Source organism: Miniopterus natalensis, chromosome 1 (assembly GCF_054644295.1).
Source record: "Miniopterus natalensis isolate mMinNat1 chromosome 1, mMinNat1.hap1, whole genome shotgun sequence".
NCBI lineage: Eukaryota > Metazoa > Chordata > Mammalia > Chiroptera > Miniopteridae > Miniopterus > Miniopterus natalensis.
The window spans coordinates 104,475,868-104,492,987 of record NC_142081.1 but is presented as its reverse complement, the minus strand read 5'-3'; the positions used below and the strand labels follow the sequence as shown (position 1 = coordinate 104,492,987).

At 35.6% G+C, this 17,120-nt stretch overlaps 1 protein-coding gene across 1 annotated transcript in view; it reads right to left on the bottom strand.

The window, feature by feature from the left end:
* MDGA2 (MAM domain containing glycosylphosphatidylinositol anchor 2) overlaps positions 1–17,120 on the bottom strand; it is an 826,450-nt gene that overhangs the window by 654,756 nt on the left and 154,574 nt on the right. The window lies entirely within an intron of this gene.

Below are 17,120 nucleotides of genomic sequence, written 5' to 3'. Positions count from 1 at the left end.
TGTATTTTGACATCTAGATATTATTTCTCCACATTAGTCAAAAGTATTTCAAAAGCCATTTTGTTATATAATGTTCTTAAATATAAATATACCATATATCCCATTTTTGGGAAAAAAGCCTTCAGCTTTTCAAGTCTAGTCAAAACAAAAATACAAAGGAACAGACTAAAGTAATAACAACATAAGAAATTGAGGTATTGTTGCATGATTTATTTTTAGTGCATATATGTTGCTCCAGGAGTTGAATCTCTTTTTAAGTATAATTAATCATCCAATTCATAAGCAATAATAATTCTAATGCCAATGATGATATCTAGCATAAGTATCATTATTGTTGGATTGCATTTTTTGTTTTTTAATATAACTGCAAACTTTTGTGCATCTCCAATGGTTTAATAAATCCCTGAGTAATGTAAAGGTAGTTAGTGCCAGCCAAGTATATCCTAATTTATCAGTTACCTCCATTCTCTTTTTTACCAGTATTTTTTCTGATTTTTTATTATGAATGAAAATTGAATGAAAAAAAAAAAAAAGGAATGACATTGATTACTTTATTTCTTTTGGTATAAAAAGAAAATCTCTGAGCATGAGTGAGTTAAGGTACAGTATTTTATTGTTTCATTGTTTTTGGTGGTAATTCTTATATGGATTTGAGTTCTGGTGGATAACTTAGATATTGTGATGGCACAACATAGGTGGAAATAAGATAAACACAGATATATACAGGTAATAGTCCTGGGTTTAAAGGAACAGGGCTTTCTTCAGGACTCCAGGGAAGCTGTTAAAATGATTGCAGACTTAGGTTTCTATGACAGAAGCTGAGCTACTGAGGGAAAGACAAAAAACATGAGAAAATAAGAGAGTGGTTGCCATTTGTACAAGAGGGCAGAGAAAAACAGAAATGTCTGGATGAGGCAGAACTGAATAACTTTTCTGTAGACTGTTATACAGAAAAGATAGAATGCTAGATGAGGCTCTGCTGGGAAGGTTGGGGTTGGTTGTAGATATATCCAGTAAAATCCTTGGAATATTTATTCTAGAACTAGGGAGGACCAGTTACAGGTATCAGTGTTGGGTCATAAACATAGTGGTGACTCATAAGAGTGGATCAGATCACTAAAGCAGAATTGTGTTGCACACAGAGAAGGGAAATTCAGGGAGCACCTGTATTTCAGGAGTCTGGAGGCAACGAGATATGGGAGTGAGGTATACAGTAACAAAGACAGAAGAGGCAGAGTGCTCCTCTTTAACTTGTTGAGCTAAATAAGACCCCCCAAAAGCCCTTTTGTTCACAATTTTACAAACCTCACCTAATTTTGGTCTTTAGCCTTTCTGATATTAGCTTGATAATTCTGTGCAATTTATTTATTTCAACTTCTAACTCATTTGTTCTCTTACAAATCTAACATAATCAGCACAGCTTCAAATAGTCATATTTTCTGTAATTCCTCCTCCCCCTTTGCCTTTTGGAACACGAGTGAAGTCATCATCTAAGTGAGAATAAGCCCTTCAATGACTTCCCATTGGTATTGCCATAAAATCCAAACTCCTTGCCACTGTAGGTAAGTTCTTACCTGAACTGGCTCCTGCATCTGATTTCATCACCTTTTAATTTCCATCAACTATGTCTTTCTTCATCCCTGGCATTCTCCAACACATTCCTGCCTGGGAGACTTTGCACTTCTCATTCACTCAGCCTGGAAAGTGGGTGCTTTGTTCCCATGGTTTAGATTTCAGCTCAAATGTTATTTTCTTGGTACAGACTTCCCTATCTTAGCTAAAGCAAACAGTCATCCCCCTACAAGCTATCACTATTCCATTGCCCAGCCTTAGTTTCTTTATGATAGATATCATTACCTACAGTTTTCTTATTTTTATTGGTGTAATTTGTGTCTACCAATTCACCTACACGTGTTAACTCCTTAAAGGCAAGGACCATGCGTCATTCATTAGTATATCTTTAGATCCTAACCAAGCAGGAAGAAGACCCTCAGTGAACAAATTTCATTGAAATGAATTAATGAGTGAATGAAGACACTTATACTGTGGAAGCTTCATTACTAGTAAAAAGGAAATTGAATTTTGAAAGACTGTACTATAAAGTATCAAATATGTTTACAGAAAAAAATATAACCATTTACAATACAGAAATTATCTATTAAATATTTTTAAAATATCTGTTGTGTGCAATTAACAGGTAAGAGGTTTTTGGTTTGGTTTTGTTTTGCCCTTTTTTTATTGTTTCAACACTAATGGACCTAAACATGACATCTATTTTCTTAAGAATAAAAATGTTTCCACCCACTTATTATTTAAAATTGTTGAGTATTGCACCCATGGAAGAGAGAGGAAATGTAGGAAATAAACACAGACCACAGGCACACAAACATGCTTTTAAACTGGAAATATCAATGTGACAGATGAAGCAGCCGGTTTAAGCAGGAAGTCTATCTTCATTGTGTTGCAGATGCAGGAAGAGCATTAGGTAGTAAAAAACGAATGCTGACCAACTCTGCAGCTAAGCAAGTTATGACTACACATAATTAGGTCTACTTCTCAAAGAAAGTCTCTTTTTTGTTTTATGATGAACGCTTGCAGGTTTACATGCCTCAAATTGTTCTAGCATCTCGAATACATAAAAAGCACAACAACTCACAAATAATAAAACTTTGGCTCAGTAAAGTGAAGTCCTCGCCAAGGCTTGTAGAGCTGGTACGTGCTACTGTTTCATGGGACATCATGAGAGCTACTGAAGACTGCCCAGTGAACACATACATATCAATTGATTTAATATTTGGTTTTCTTTCTAAGTTCAGGTAACATATTTGCATACATAAAAATATTAAGTTGTGAAATATTTTCTGTTTATATCTGACTTTGATCTCCCACAACATATCAAAACTCAAATAAGGGGGGAAAAAAAGTGGACCTGTAAATTTACCCATTTTAAATCTTCTGATTTTATATATATATATATATATATATATACACACACACACACACATATATTAATTCACTTAATATAAACATTTAATAAGGTCTCAATCCAACTATAGTTCAAAATAGCTCATAAAGATTCAGAGATCCTCAAATCAGAGGACTATAAAATCATAAATCAAATTCTCCATTTTACTTACTAAAATGGTATCAACTTTTCAAGTGCCAAAGATATGAATGACTTATGAAGAGATTCCTTGTTCTACAGACATCATAAATCTGTCTTAGTCTATGCCAAGGTCCATACTTAACTGTACTTCAACTGTGAAATGCTAATTTAAATCCACAGTTCAATGATTTTGTTAAGAGATGACAGCATGCTGTTGAAATTATTAATGTCAGTCTCTTGCACAGCAGATTCCCTGCAGAGTCACTCACAGTCCATGGCTTCCTCTCACTCTGAGGGTGTCGCCATCTTTGAGTTGGATGAAAGGATGGGAAGAAAATATGATTCATGTTTTTATATTCTTTTAACATATCTTCTTTTCTAAATTTCACCACAATTCAGAGTTGAACTTTGAAACTCTGCTATATTTCTATGCAATGAAATAAAAAAAATTGACTAAATGGCATTCAGGGAAAAATTTTAAAATACTCTATATTCCCCCAAAAAATTATTATATAATTTATTTCATGAAAATTTTGATAAGAATTTTGTTATCTTGTCCTAATGTGTCCAGTCACTCAATGTTTATGTTATATGCATTTTTTCAAATAAATCTAATGCACTGTAAGAATTTTATAAAAACAATATTGCTTAAATAGCTGCTACTGAAGTAAAGCTTGTGATGCAAGAATATTCTAGATAATAGAAAGTAGGAAATTTAACAAATTATATGAGAAGTATTTGCTTAAATTCTTCAAATGTTTATGGATAACTTGCTATATGTCTGATAGAGCAGTGAACAAAAGAGTTATAGTACAGTTTATGTCTTAATGGAAATTACAATGAAGGAAATAGTCTAAACAATTACTATGATAAACTCATGGGATAATTTAATATTCTTGTGATAAGGTTCTGATATAAAAAATGTATCATTATACCTTTTCCTACTTAGTATTTTTAGTGATCCTTTTTCTACCCACGTTGAGAAATAAAGTGATAATTATGGGTCTAAAAACATGAATGAGTAAATGAGCATTTCATTAGTAATACAGAATAGAATCAGTTACAACATAAACACTTCCAAGCATGTAAATTATGATACATATTGTCCCAAAGGCTAATAACCATATATGTGACAGCTGCAGAATATCTGAAATTTAGAGAAGTAAAAAGCACACTAAGTTAGCATTGTCTATGTCCTGACTTACAAATTAACTGACCTCTGTTTCTAATGATTTGTCCAAATTAGGACAGTTAGTAACTTATAAATCATTTCAACATGCATTTGTTATGCACCTTCCCTCTTTTTAAAGCACTCTCAGATACTACTGGGATGTACTGAAATAATATGTAATATCTGAAATATAGTAAATGCTCAACAATCTTGTTGATGTCTAGGAACAGTCTACTGGGCTAGAAGGCCATGTAAAATATACTGATGCTTAAGTGGGGAGTTCTACGCAGGAGATAACAACAAAGCAAACAATAGCACACTTAAAGAGTTCTGATTTCAGCCAGGACACCATAAAAGACTTTTACCAAGCTTTTATTTTGTTTGTTTGGTCTTTTGGAAAGGTGGAGGAGTACTTGTTAAAATTACTAGACTTGCCCGCCGGGAGTGGCTCAGCGGTTGAGCGTCGACCTAGGGGATCGGGGTTCGATTCCCGGTGAGGGCACATGCCCGGGTTTCAGGCTCGATCAATGACTCTCTCATCATTGATGTTTCTATCTCTCTCTCTCCCTCTCCTTTCCTATCTCTGAAATCAATAAAGATATATTTAAAACAAAAATTACTCGACTTGGGTTAAGAGAAAATTCCACCTGACACATACCTCCCCTTTTAAAATCTTTATTGGTGAAAGTTTTACAGATGTCCCCTTTTTCCTCCCATTGACCCCCTCCACCCCAGTCCTACCTCTTCCCCAGGCCTTCACCTAACAATTTCTGTCCATGGGCTATGAATATATGTGTATAAGTTCTTTGGTTAATCTCTTCCCACACCGACCCCTTCCCTTTGTTGCATTCTGAAGCATTCATCCGTCTGCTGTACGCTTCAGTGGCTCTGGGCCTATTTTGTTCAGTCATTTCATTTTAAACACCGTACCTCCTTGTTCAAAGTCTGGGAGATGGGCAATGTCCCTAAGTTCCTGAGAAATGTGATACATACAAACCATCTTTCATTTGAGAGCCACTAATGGCCTTAGGGATCAAGTAAAATTAGATCAGAAAGCCTTGCTAGATTAAAATTAACTTCTGGAATTCTGTCTTCCTTCTGGATTTTCCAAGATGATTGGAAAAAGGGAATATTTGGGTGCCTCTAATCTTTGGCATTTCCATAAGGTCACTGACCTATTAATACAGGTCCTGTATCTTTATTTATTTTTTTTAATCCTCACCCAAGGATATGTTTTTATTGATTTTAGAGATAGGAAGGGAGGGAGGGAGGGAGAGAGAGAGAAGCATCAATGTGAGAAAGAAACATCCATCATCTGCCTCCCATATGTGCCCAGACCAGTGATCAAACCTGCAACACAGGTATGTGCCCTGACTGGGAATCGAAACCATCAAACTATTAGTATATGGGACAGTGATGCTCCAACCAACTGAGTCACCAGGCCAGGGCCACCAGTCCTGTATCGTAAACAATACCTGCAATTCTATCATCAGTGTAATTCCATTATATCTCATTCCTTGCAGTATATTTTATGCAGGTGATATTTAATTTATACTTGTGTAAGGTAAATTTTCCCTTGTGACTGATCACCTAGGAATAACAGTCCCAACTAAGGAATCTTTTTCTCCCCCCTCTTAGTTCATCTCTCTATTTCTTTCTTTGCTCCTCTCAGATACCTTTTCTCAGTCAAAACTCTTGATTACAAGGAATCACAACAATGTTAAAAATTCTCCTGCAGTTCTTTGTTATTTTTCACCTCTCTAGTTATTCTGAAGCCAGCAAAGACCAGTGGCACCGTTCTATCTCCTATGATGAAATTCTCTAGATATTCTCTGAAATGTAGATTACATATACTTTATCTCTTCACATATGTGAAGTTCTACCTTTGTATCTGTGTTCATTGAAAGGTTGAGATCAGTGGTAATATTAGATGGGCCAGGTATAGAAACTGGGGTACAGAAACTCACTAGGGCAGGAAGCCTCAGATGCCTAGCAAGGGGTGAAACTGGGAAAACAAGAACCTCAGCCCCAGGGTAACCTATCCTCCCCTAGCATATTGCTGGTCACATGGTTTAGACCCCTTGAGTGTTTTCTCCTAAAGATAACATCTAGGCTTCAGTTGTATTGTCAGCTCCAGGCCCAGGTAAGCAGCAAAACCAAACAAGTGATGCCATGCCTGCCTCAGAACCAGCTGCGTTGACTAATGACTCCCTGACCTGGCACCAACCAGTCAGTGGAGACCATGAACCGGAGGGGTTAGACCTGGAAAGCTGATGAATATTCTATTAAGACACTCCCCTGAAACCACCCCTAAGATTTCCACCTGCAAGAAAGTTAAATATGCTCAGGACAGAGGACCCAGTGCACGCTCCCCACCATCCTCCCTCCAGGGAACCCAATAAGACTTGCAGTCAGGGGAGCAATGGGCAGCGGCAGCTCATTCCAGGCTTATTCCCTGAGCCTGTCTCCAAGGCCCCTTCTCTCTCTGACTTCTTAGTGAGCCAAAGCAGCCCAGCCTGGGCTCTCCTGTTACTTCTTGTATTTTCTTCCTTGTTTCACTTTCTCAGATATATGTTGATTGCCATTATGGATCCAATACCCTTTGGCTCAGTATTACATAGCCCTTTTCATTGGACATCCCCATCCCCTTTTAATAAATTTAATTTTCCTTTATTCACCCATCTGAGATGGCTATTCAGCCTGCCCATGCACCACCAACCTTAACCTTTCAGTCATTTTGTATTTTCTTATAAAGTTTTTGAATAAGTAGAAGTTTAGTTGAAGAAAGAGGAGTAGAAAATTGGTTCTGCCACTCAGAAAGTAATAGTGCCAGGAGAAAGAGGGTGAGGGGAGACAGGGGTGAAGCGAGCTCAATATATGGTGATGGAAGGTGATTTGACTTTGGTTGGTGGGAGCAGTGCAATATACATATTTTCTAGCATAAAAATATATACTTGAAACTTACATGATCCTATTCACCAATGTCACCCCAATAAATTTAATAAAAAAAGAAAGTAATGGTAAATAGCTTAAGGAGAAAAAAACTTAGGATTTAGGGTGGCTCATAGACTTGAATACAAGACCAAAGAATGAAGCCGGAATGAGGGGTTAGTTGATAACATACAGAAAGGTGATGTCATAAGAATGGACATTTATGATGCTGCCCCTGGCATCACCAGTAGTTTTCAGCTGTGCTGCTAGAATTTGTTTAGCACTGCTATGGATATCCCGTGAATACCTTGCACACATCAAGATGTAAAGTTTATATCTGATGGCCAAGTGTGCACCACAGGACACCTCTTCAGACAAAGAGCAGGGAGATGAAACATCTGCTGCCTTTGTTTGCACAGAGGTCAGTGGGGCATTGCTTCCTGGCTCTTTTGGAATTCTCATGCACTGATAAAGGTTAAAGGAATATTCAGTGGGTGCCAAACATCAGCAAGGACTTAAGACAAAGGTAGGAATCTCCTACTTTTGAGGGGTTACTTTCAAATCTTAGAATATTATGCTTCAACGATGCAAAGGTAAATAAACCATGGTGGGCTGGTCGGGAAACATACATTATCCAGAGCCACATATGTTTTAGGAGAAAAGTGCACCAAGTTTAAGGACAGCGTATGCACAGCTGTAAAACTTGTCCTGACACTTATTTGCTGTATGACTCTGGACAAATTCACAGAGTTTTCTGTTCTTTGGTCTTATCATCTGAAAACAGTACATAATCGATATTCATGTATTCATTCCAACTTCTGAACCAACAAATAAATTTTGGAATTACAGACAGTTACGAAGTTGAAGACTGTATGAAACTCACTGTTAAGAACTTAAAGATATACAGAGAGACCCTTCATTCTTAGAGTGAATGAAAAAAATAACCATAGGTCAATTATTAACCAAATTCAAAGGATTTGAAACTATACTACAAAGCCATTGTAATAAAAACAGCCTTCTATTGGTCAACAACAGGCATACAGATCAAAGGAACAGAACAGAGACAGCAGAAATAGACCCACAACATTATGGTCAGTTAATATTTGACAAAGGAGGCAAGAGCATCCAATGGAGTAAAGACACTCTCTTCAATAAATGGTGCTGGGAAAATTAGACAGATACATGCAAAAAAATAAAACTACATCATGAACTTACTCCATACACAGGAATACATTAAAAAAGGATAAAAGACTTAAGCGTAAGTCATGAAACCATAAAAATCCTGGATGAAAACATAGGCAGTAAATTCACAGACATCACAAGTAGTGGAATTTTCACTGATACATCTCCTAGGGCAAGAGAAACAAAAGTAAAAATAGACAAATGGAACTGCATCAAACTAAAAAAGCTTCTGCACAGCAAATATGGTCTGGGAGAACATATTTGCCAAGGATGCATCTGATAAGCGGCTAATTTCCAAAGTGTACAAAGAACTCAATTCAACAAGAGGAAGACAAACAATCCAATTAAAAAATGGGCAAAGGGCCTGAATAGACACTTCTCCAAAGAGGACATGCAGATGGCCAAGGGACATATGAGAAAATGCTCAGCATCAGTAATCATCAGAGAGATGCCAATTAAAACCACAATGAGGTATCACTTCACACCCGTCAGAATGGCTGCCATCAACAAATCACCAAAGACATGTGCTGGGGAGGATGTGGAGAAAGGATGTAGTACACTGCTGATGGGAATGCAGACTGGTGCAACCACTATGGAAAACAGTATGGAGGTTCCTCAAAAATTAAAAATGGAACTGCCTTTCGACCAGTGATCCCACTTCTAGGAATATATCCTAAGAATCCTAAAACACAAATCAAAAAGAATATACGCACCCCTATGTTCAAAGCAGTACAATTTACAATAGCTAAGATCTAGAAACAACCCAGGTGCCCATCAGAAGATGGGTGGATAAAAAGCTGTGGGACATTTATACCATGGATGACTATGCAGCTGTAAAGAAAAAGGATTTCTTACCCTTTGGGACAGAGGATGGAACTGGAGAATATTATGGTAAGCAAAATAAGCAAAGCAGAGAAAGACAAATATCACATGATCTCACTTATATGTTGAATCTAAAGAACTTAATAAACTGATGAACAAAATAAATTCAATGACATAGAATCATGGAACAGACTGACGAATCACAGAAGGAAGGTGGGCGTAGGTGGCTGAGTGGGGAGAGATTAACCAAAGAATTTATACGCATATATGTATAACTCATGGACACAGACAATAGTGTGGTGGAACTTGGAGAGGGGAGTGGGTGGGGTGGAAGGGGTCAATGGGTATAAAAGGGAACATCTGTAATATTTTGAACAATAAAAAAACACACACACAAAAAAAACTAAATAAACTGCAAAAAAAAAAAAATCAACAAATGACTCAGTACATTTCTTAAGCTTTAATGGCATTTATGCATAGTGTTCTGGAAATGAGACCTGTCCTGCAGGTGGTGCTTATGTCTGTAGTAGATCCCCATTTGCATAGTCAACAATTCTTCATAATACTTACACCAAAATCATATCCTCCCTCTTTGTTACACTTTACCAAGTAAAACCATGAGAACATATGAAATTAAGAACAAATTGAGTGTTGAAAAATGGTCTTTATATATAAACTTGTAGAAGACATCTCTTGGTCACCCCTTCAATATCTAATTCCTCCTTCTCTCACCAACAACACTGATTTACCTTTGGCAAATCTCCTTGACCTCATTCCCAGCCTTCTGACTCATAGTTTCAGGAGGCCATGTACCTTAAACCGGAGAGTAAATTCTATACTCAGAGCTGAAGACTTCAGTTCAGGAATAAGTATACAGGCCAGATCAAGCTAATTAACCACAAGGAGGCATTTGTTGGACTTCAAGGCTAGCTCCCCCCCCCCCCCCCAACCTCGTTTTTAAGGGAACTGCCATAATAGATACTTTCTCTTCCTTTGGGCCTCTTGATGTGAAGTTGAGGTTTGACCCCTCCGTGGCCACCATGCGGGAAGCTGACCTGAGAATTATGCCTACACACAGGGTGCACACAGCTGGAGAATTGTAGATAAACAAAACTGAAGTCTGGATGAGATCATTAACATGTAGGTCAAACTGTGCCAGAGGTCAGTAAAATTTCTTACTTTGTAGGTACCTAAGTTGAATGATTTAATACCCTTAGGGCAATTTGGGTTGGGTTTTCTACCATATGCCTCCAAAAGATTCCTAATTCAAAAGCAAACTAGAAAATAATTAGAAAATTCTTACACATAAGAACAAAAAAAAAAGATTTTTTGTTAACAAAAAATGCCTAGTACAATACGTTCATTAGAGAAACAATCATAATTTGATTCACAAGGAATCACAGAGACTAGGTACTTGTGATATTAACAAATAGTTTATAAATATCAAAAATATTTTCACATATGATCATTTATCTTCCTTTCAGACTGAAAATGTCAGTAAGATAAAAGGCATCTTAGATTGATTTCTTCTAACAAGCACATGGAGAAAAAATCATGCTTGCCTGCAATGCTTACACATGACATTTATAGTTTAACTCTGAATACAAGTGGGAACCTATCAATGACTAAAATCAAGGTAGGAAAGCCTAAAGCACTCAGAACTCTGAGGGGAAATTGTGATGTCAAGATATATCCTTCATCAAAAGTTAATGCAGATTTCTCTGCATTAGTGTGTTATCATGTATATACTCATTCTGAACATACAAAAGGGAAAAGAAAACAGGACACTTAGAGCAAAATTTAGAAAGTAGGTTATAACTTTTAAAAATATTAACTTTTCTTAATTCTCTATTTTAAAAATACAATATGCATATCATAGGGAATAAAAAGTGTAAATTTATATTATATTCAAAACATTATGTTAGATGACTCAGTATAAAAATAGCCTATTCCAGAAAGATAAAGGTACTGAACTCCAATTTAGATTCTGCCATGCAGTCAGGTCAATGAATTCAAACAGCACCTCTGACCTTCAGTTACCTAAGATGCACATAAGGCTACTGAGTGACATCACATCACTCAAACATCATGAAGGGTAACTTATACTTGGATGTGTGAAAATTACAAAAATGTCTAATAACTTAATTATGTGAGTTCATTATCCTTATTTACTAAACTATCACTTCTCAGCCAGAAAACTGAAAAATTTTGGTATAAAGAAAAGATGTCCTCAACATATTGTCTTAAATTTCCTCATTTTTTTCTTTTCCTTTCTTTTTGGTTATTACTACTTTTTTTAACCCAACAGTGTAAAAAATTAAGGTGATGAATGTTCATGATAAAGAGAGGGAATGGGTGCGTTTGCATGGTTGTGTGTGTATGAGAGTTTGTGTCTATATGGGGTTAGGGGAAAAGCAGAATTATGTAGTTGAACTAAGGATCTATTATACTGCAGGTGACTGGGCCGGTAAAAACTGAGAAGATATTGATGTGCTGATATAAGTGGGCATACATATGTATTTTATTAAGGTTGGCAAAGAAATAATTCTTCCCCAGCAAATGAAAAATGGTACTCCAGAATCCCAGAAGCTGAATATTCTACCCACAAAAATGTACTATGTTTGTGGGAATGGGAGATGGGCAAGTGGTGGTAAGGTCAATGGACATCACTGATATTGAGGTAGAAAAGATTTGGTACATTTTCTTTGAATAAGAAAAAAATTGATAATAGAATTTTTAACACATTTACACACATAAATAATTTCTGGAGGAAACATATATTAAAATTATATATATGCACAGATATGTTTATATATGTATAAAAATTGGTAAAAACTATACGATGCTAATTAATTGTTTGTTACAAAACACTATTTAGACTTTCTATTATTGAGCTACTCATCACACACTAAAACAGATAACAATATGTACATAATTTGCAACAGCATGCTTGGCAAGAGAACATATTGTTAGTTTACACCTGCCTTTATGCTTTGTTTTTCTATTTGATATTCTGTAATATTAAGGATCCCAATAGGGAAGCTTTTTAAAAAAGAGAAAGTGGGAGGACTAACATTAAAAACACTTAAAGGAATTTGACAAATAGCTACTTAAGAGCACTAAGCCATCTGCATCCAGAGTCTGCTCTCTATAGGTCTGGTGACACTCAGAACTAGCAGTTTCATTCAGGAGACTGCTGCTTATTTTGGAGGCTACATGTCCTGTTTTTTTAAAAACAAGCTATTGAATTCAAAATTTTTAGTGCTTTTTTTGCTTCATATTTTAGCAAGTATTGGTAAGCATTTTTATGAAAGTTATTTTTATTTTATTGAGATTGTTGAAAATAGAAAATAAATAAGAGTTACGATAGTAGTTTGAAGACCCTATCAATTAAAAATATGTAATTAAGTCTTATTTCTAGTTCTTAAACTATTTTGTATTTCATACATGGCTATGTTCTAATTTAAGGAGCTGATTTACTTTTTAAAATATATATATATATATATATATATATATATATATATATATATATATATATATAAAATCTTTATTGATTTCAGAGAGAGGAAAGGAGAGGGAGGGAGAGAGATAGAAACATAAACGATGGAAGAGTCATTGATCGAGCCCGCAACCCGGGCATGTGCCCTGACCGGGAATTGAACCCCGAACGCCTGGATCCCAGGTTACGTTCAACCGCTGAGCCACGCCCCGCTGGGCTGATTTACTTTTTTTAAATTCAGTTTTCACAGGCTTCCATGGGATGGAAAATTGACATGCCTCAGGCCACCTGTTTGGGGGTTTGGTTTTGTTAGTCTTGCAATTCTTTTAAAGTACAACTATTACTGTAAGCATGTGACTTAAAATATATTCCTCCTTTGGGCAATTAAATTGCAACTCCATTTTAAGGGAAATAATTTGAATTTACATGTAATGATTAATTGAAGTGGTTGATTGTTTTCTTTGAAAAATGAGGGGTAAAAGAAACTACGGAAACGGCAAAGGTTTTCTCCAAAGATTTTATTTGATTTTTTTGCGAGAAGAGCAGTGGACATATTCTATCCCTCATTACTCTTCCTGATTACTTTCCAAGTCCCTTTGTCTTAAACTTCTTGAGTCACCCAGTCAGCTGGAAACAAATCATTAGTTTATACCATATACTGATATTCTTACCTTCAGGTATCTAATAGCTATAGTTTGTGAGATAATGATTTCCAACTCAGTAAGAACCACCACCCCCTTTTTCTGGAATTAAAGGAGAAACAATAATACAATTGTTCCCCTTAATCTCTAATATTTTTCTTTCAGGTAACTCAGTGCATTGAGTTGGAAGATCATTAGTCGTCTTGATATAAACCCCCTCTCTCCCTGAAACCAGTTACTAATAAACCAGATGAGTTCACTGCTTAAGAACAATGAGAACCATACTGGAACTAACTCACATATTTTTTAATCCATTTTTTATTTGGAAGAGGCTATCTCCATGTCTATGCATTTGGCTTGTTACACACACTCATTCAGGATCTCAGGTACTGTGAAGTGCAGGCCCCTAAGCCCTGCTCTCTGTGAGCACCACCCCACTAAACCACCCGATTTCACTTATTCTTTGAAGTAACTAAGAGCTCCTTAAAGATTTGCATTCACTGTGGACTATTATCTTTAATGAAGCTTTCCTTTCTTTTTTAAGTCTCCATATGTTTCAGACAAATAAATTTGCCCTTTCAAAAACCCGCTAAACACAATGCACTCCAAGGGTATTTGCACAAAAAAATTGCCTAAAATCTTGAAATGCTGAAAATGATTGTTCAAAAGCATAGTGGCCGTTATTGGCACACTATACGCCAATTAAGAATGACAGTCATTGAACCAATGATTAAGATGCCCTGGATGGAGGGATTAATTTCCCAGAAGAGGCTGATGTCAATGATAAGTAAAGCTGCATATTATAAACCCATGTGAACTTTCTAATGTAAAGTCCATAAGATGGACATTAAAGTGTAAGTAGTTTGCAAAACCAGAGAAATTATATTAGTCATTTTTTTTTTCATATGACAGATCTTAAGTAACTGTAGTCAGAAAATAGATACAGAACACAGAACAGAAGAAAGTTGACATTTTATTAACAACTCCATTAAAATAAATGAGCTCACAACCAAGAAAAATCAAAAATCAATAAGTGTTTTAAATTAAGCACTTGGCATGTGGGAAATGAATGTACACTTCAGGACACTGAAGGAATCAGTGACCATTTCTTGAAATATGATTCGGAACTATTGAATTCATTATGTGACAAGTTCAAATTTTTTTCCCTCAAATTAAAGATGAATCCAAATTAAAGTTAATATTGACCACTCCTGAAGTACAGAAATGGTGTCATCCAGAATTAAGAAAAAATAATTTGTAAAACAGGTTTAATACAGAATAAATTTTAACATTAGAACTTTACTTCTTTTCTAATGCTTATTAAAGAGCATTGATGCTTTGTCATTGATTTAAATTCAAGGATAGCAAGCCTGGCTGGTGTTGCTCAGTGGTTGAGCATTGGCCTATGATCCAGGAGATCTAGGTTCGATTCCTGGTCAGGACACATGCCTGGGTTGCCAGCTCAACCCCTCAGTGGGGAGCATGCAGGAGGCAGCCAATCAATGACTCTCTCTCATCAATGATGCTTCTATCACCCTCTCTCTTTCTTCCTCTCTCTGAAATCAAGAAAAAGAACATATTAAAAATAAATAAATTCAAGGATAGCAAAACCTGTCATGGATATAATAGTTAAGAAAAACAATTTCCACTTTGCAGGCACACACATATGCAGAAGCTAAAACTGATTTCCCACCTCCCTCAAATCTAGTCTCAACCTTTTCATGAAAACACTTGCTTCATCCAGGGCATCTTAATCATTTGTTCAATGACTGTCGTTCTTAATATTCAATTATTGAATAAAGTAATGTAAATGGAACTTGAAGAATTATTTCTTGCCTGCTCTCACATGTCCTCTTTTCAACCTTACTCAGTGTACTTTGCAAAGTGCCCTGAAATCATTCACGCATTAAGGGAAGGTATAAAAGAACATCTACCAAGTACCATGCTAAATTTTTTGCATATATTGTGTTAAATTCTGATTTACTGCTACCCTCTCTGTTAAAAAAGAAAAAAACAAAACAAAGAATAAAACAAAAGAAACTATACAGAAGCTGCAATTAGTCTCATTTTACAGATGAAACCAATGAGGCAAGCTCAATTTTGAAACGAGATCTTATGACCTTCCAAGTGCTATAACCACTCTTCAGAATATCTTCATGTTTTAAAAAATCGGGATTTTATCTCCCTGGCATGTTTATATTCCCTTTTGGATAAATAAACCTATCCTTCCACTTCTTAATATATTAGCCCTTGAATGAATCTTCTGTAGGGGCACTCTTTCCTTCCCTATTCCCCTTTTCTTTTAAAAACTCCCCTGAACAAAATAAACACATGAACTAATATAAGCCCGTGGTCAGAATCCTTTATATTTTTGTTTCTTTCTATACTATCTCAGCATAAATGTTTGCTTTTAATGTGTTACATAAGTTAATAAAAACAGTGTAAAATTATCTTCCTATATTTGAATTTCCAAAATACGTTAATATATTTGTTTATATAGATTGATAAATAGGGAGGTAGATAGATATAGTTAATTAAAGATAAGTAAAAATGCTATAGTCAGTTGGGTGCATTCATTAAAGAAATGGCAGTATCTTTCTGCTTTAAATAATTTTATACTCGCAGTTTTGAGCAGTGTCATTGCCATTTGATCAGGGAGAATACTTACAATTGTCAAGTCTGAACAGTTCAGAACACGTGAATGAGTTAACAAATAGCTAGGGAGACAGTATTTCTAAATTTCAAGTTTTATCAATTAGAAGGAATTTGATCCACAATAATATCACAGGTATTGCCTCTAAATTGAATGAAGTTAATACAATAATTCTGGTGTTAAATTAACTTAAAAGTAGCTACTACTTTCATAAATTTATAACTAGCTTATAGTATTTCCAAAAGCCATTATTCTTAAACAGTAATTCCATAACTAGGTTGTATTCATTAAGATGCCAGAATTTCAATTTCCGAAAGAGATTGACACTTTCGGGCAATCTTCACAATTTCAGTGGCAATTCAATTTATTTTGATTTAAAATTGATTAGCATCTTTGGAAATAATGCGTAGTGAATTGCTGAGCTAATCAAGGTAAATGGAGCCATGCATTAACATTCAAGACTGTTACTCATTCATGAAATAACCCACATTTTCAAGCTCCAAATCCACAAATTAAAGCTGCCCTTTGAAAAGCTTAATTTCATTGGCTCATCAGTATTGTTGTGTACATTTATATAGTTATCAAACACTAACAACATGCTCCTGAAAGAGGAAACAGCCTGTCCTCCTATCTGGGCATGCCAATTAAGCAAAGGCCAAGAAGGACAAAAAAATAATGAAAATACAATCAAGTCAATTTATCTTGTTCATTCCATTTTCAGATGAGAAAGCATTCCATAGCACAATATTTTATTAACTTAAAACCTACATTAATCAAAACCAACAAGATAGTTTTGAATACACAATAACAGTTTAACACAAACAGCAAGGGTTTAATATAATTTAATTCATACTGAATTATTTTTATTTAAAGTTTTAAAAAATTTAAAGCAATTTAGAGAAGTCCCTTAGATCAGTATACTTTTAGCATCATCTCTTGTTTAAAAGGGAAAAAGAGAGACAAGGATTGAAATGTGGAATACACAGAGGTTACATCTGTAATTGGTCCATAGTCCACATGGAAGTTGGAGGGATGATTACAGGGACAGACCATTCGGGTAGTTAGGAAAGACAAGGGCCCCTGAGCTCTGCTCTGATCCCCAGGTGCCCCGTCGG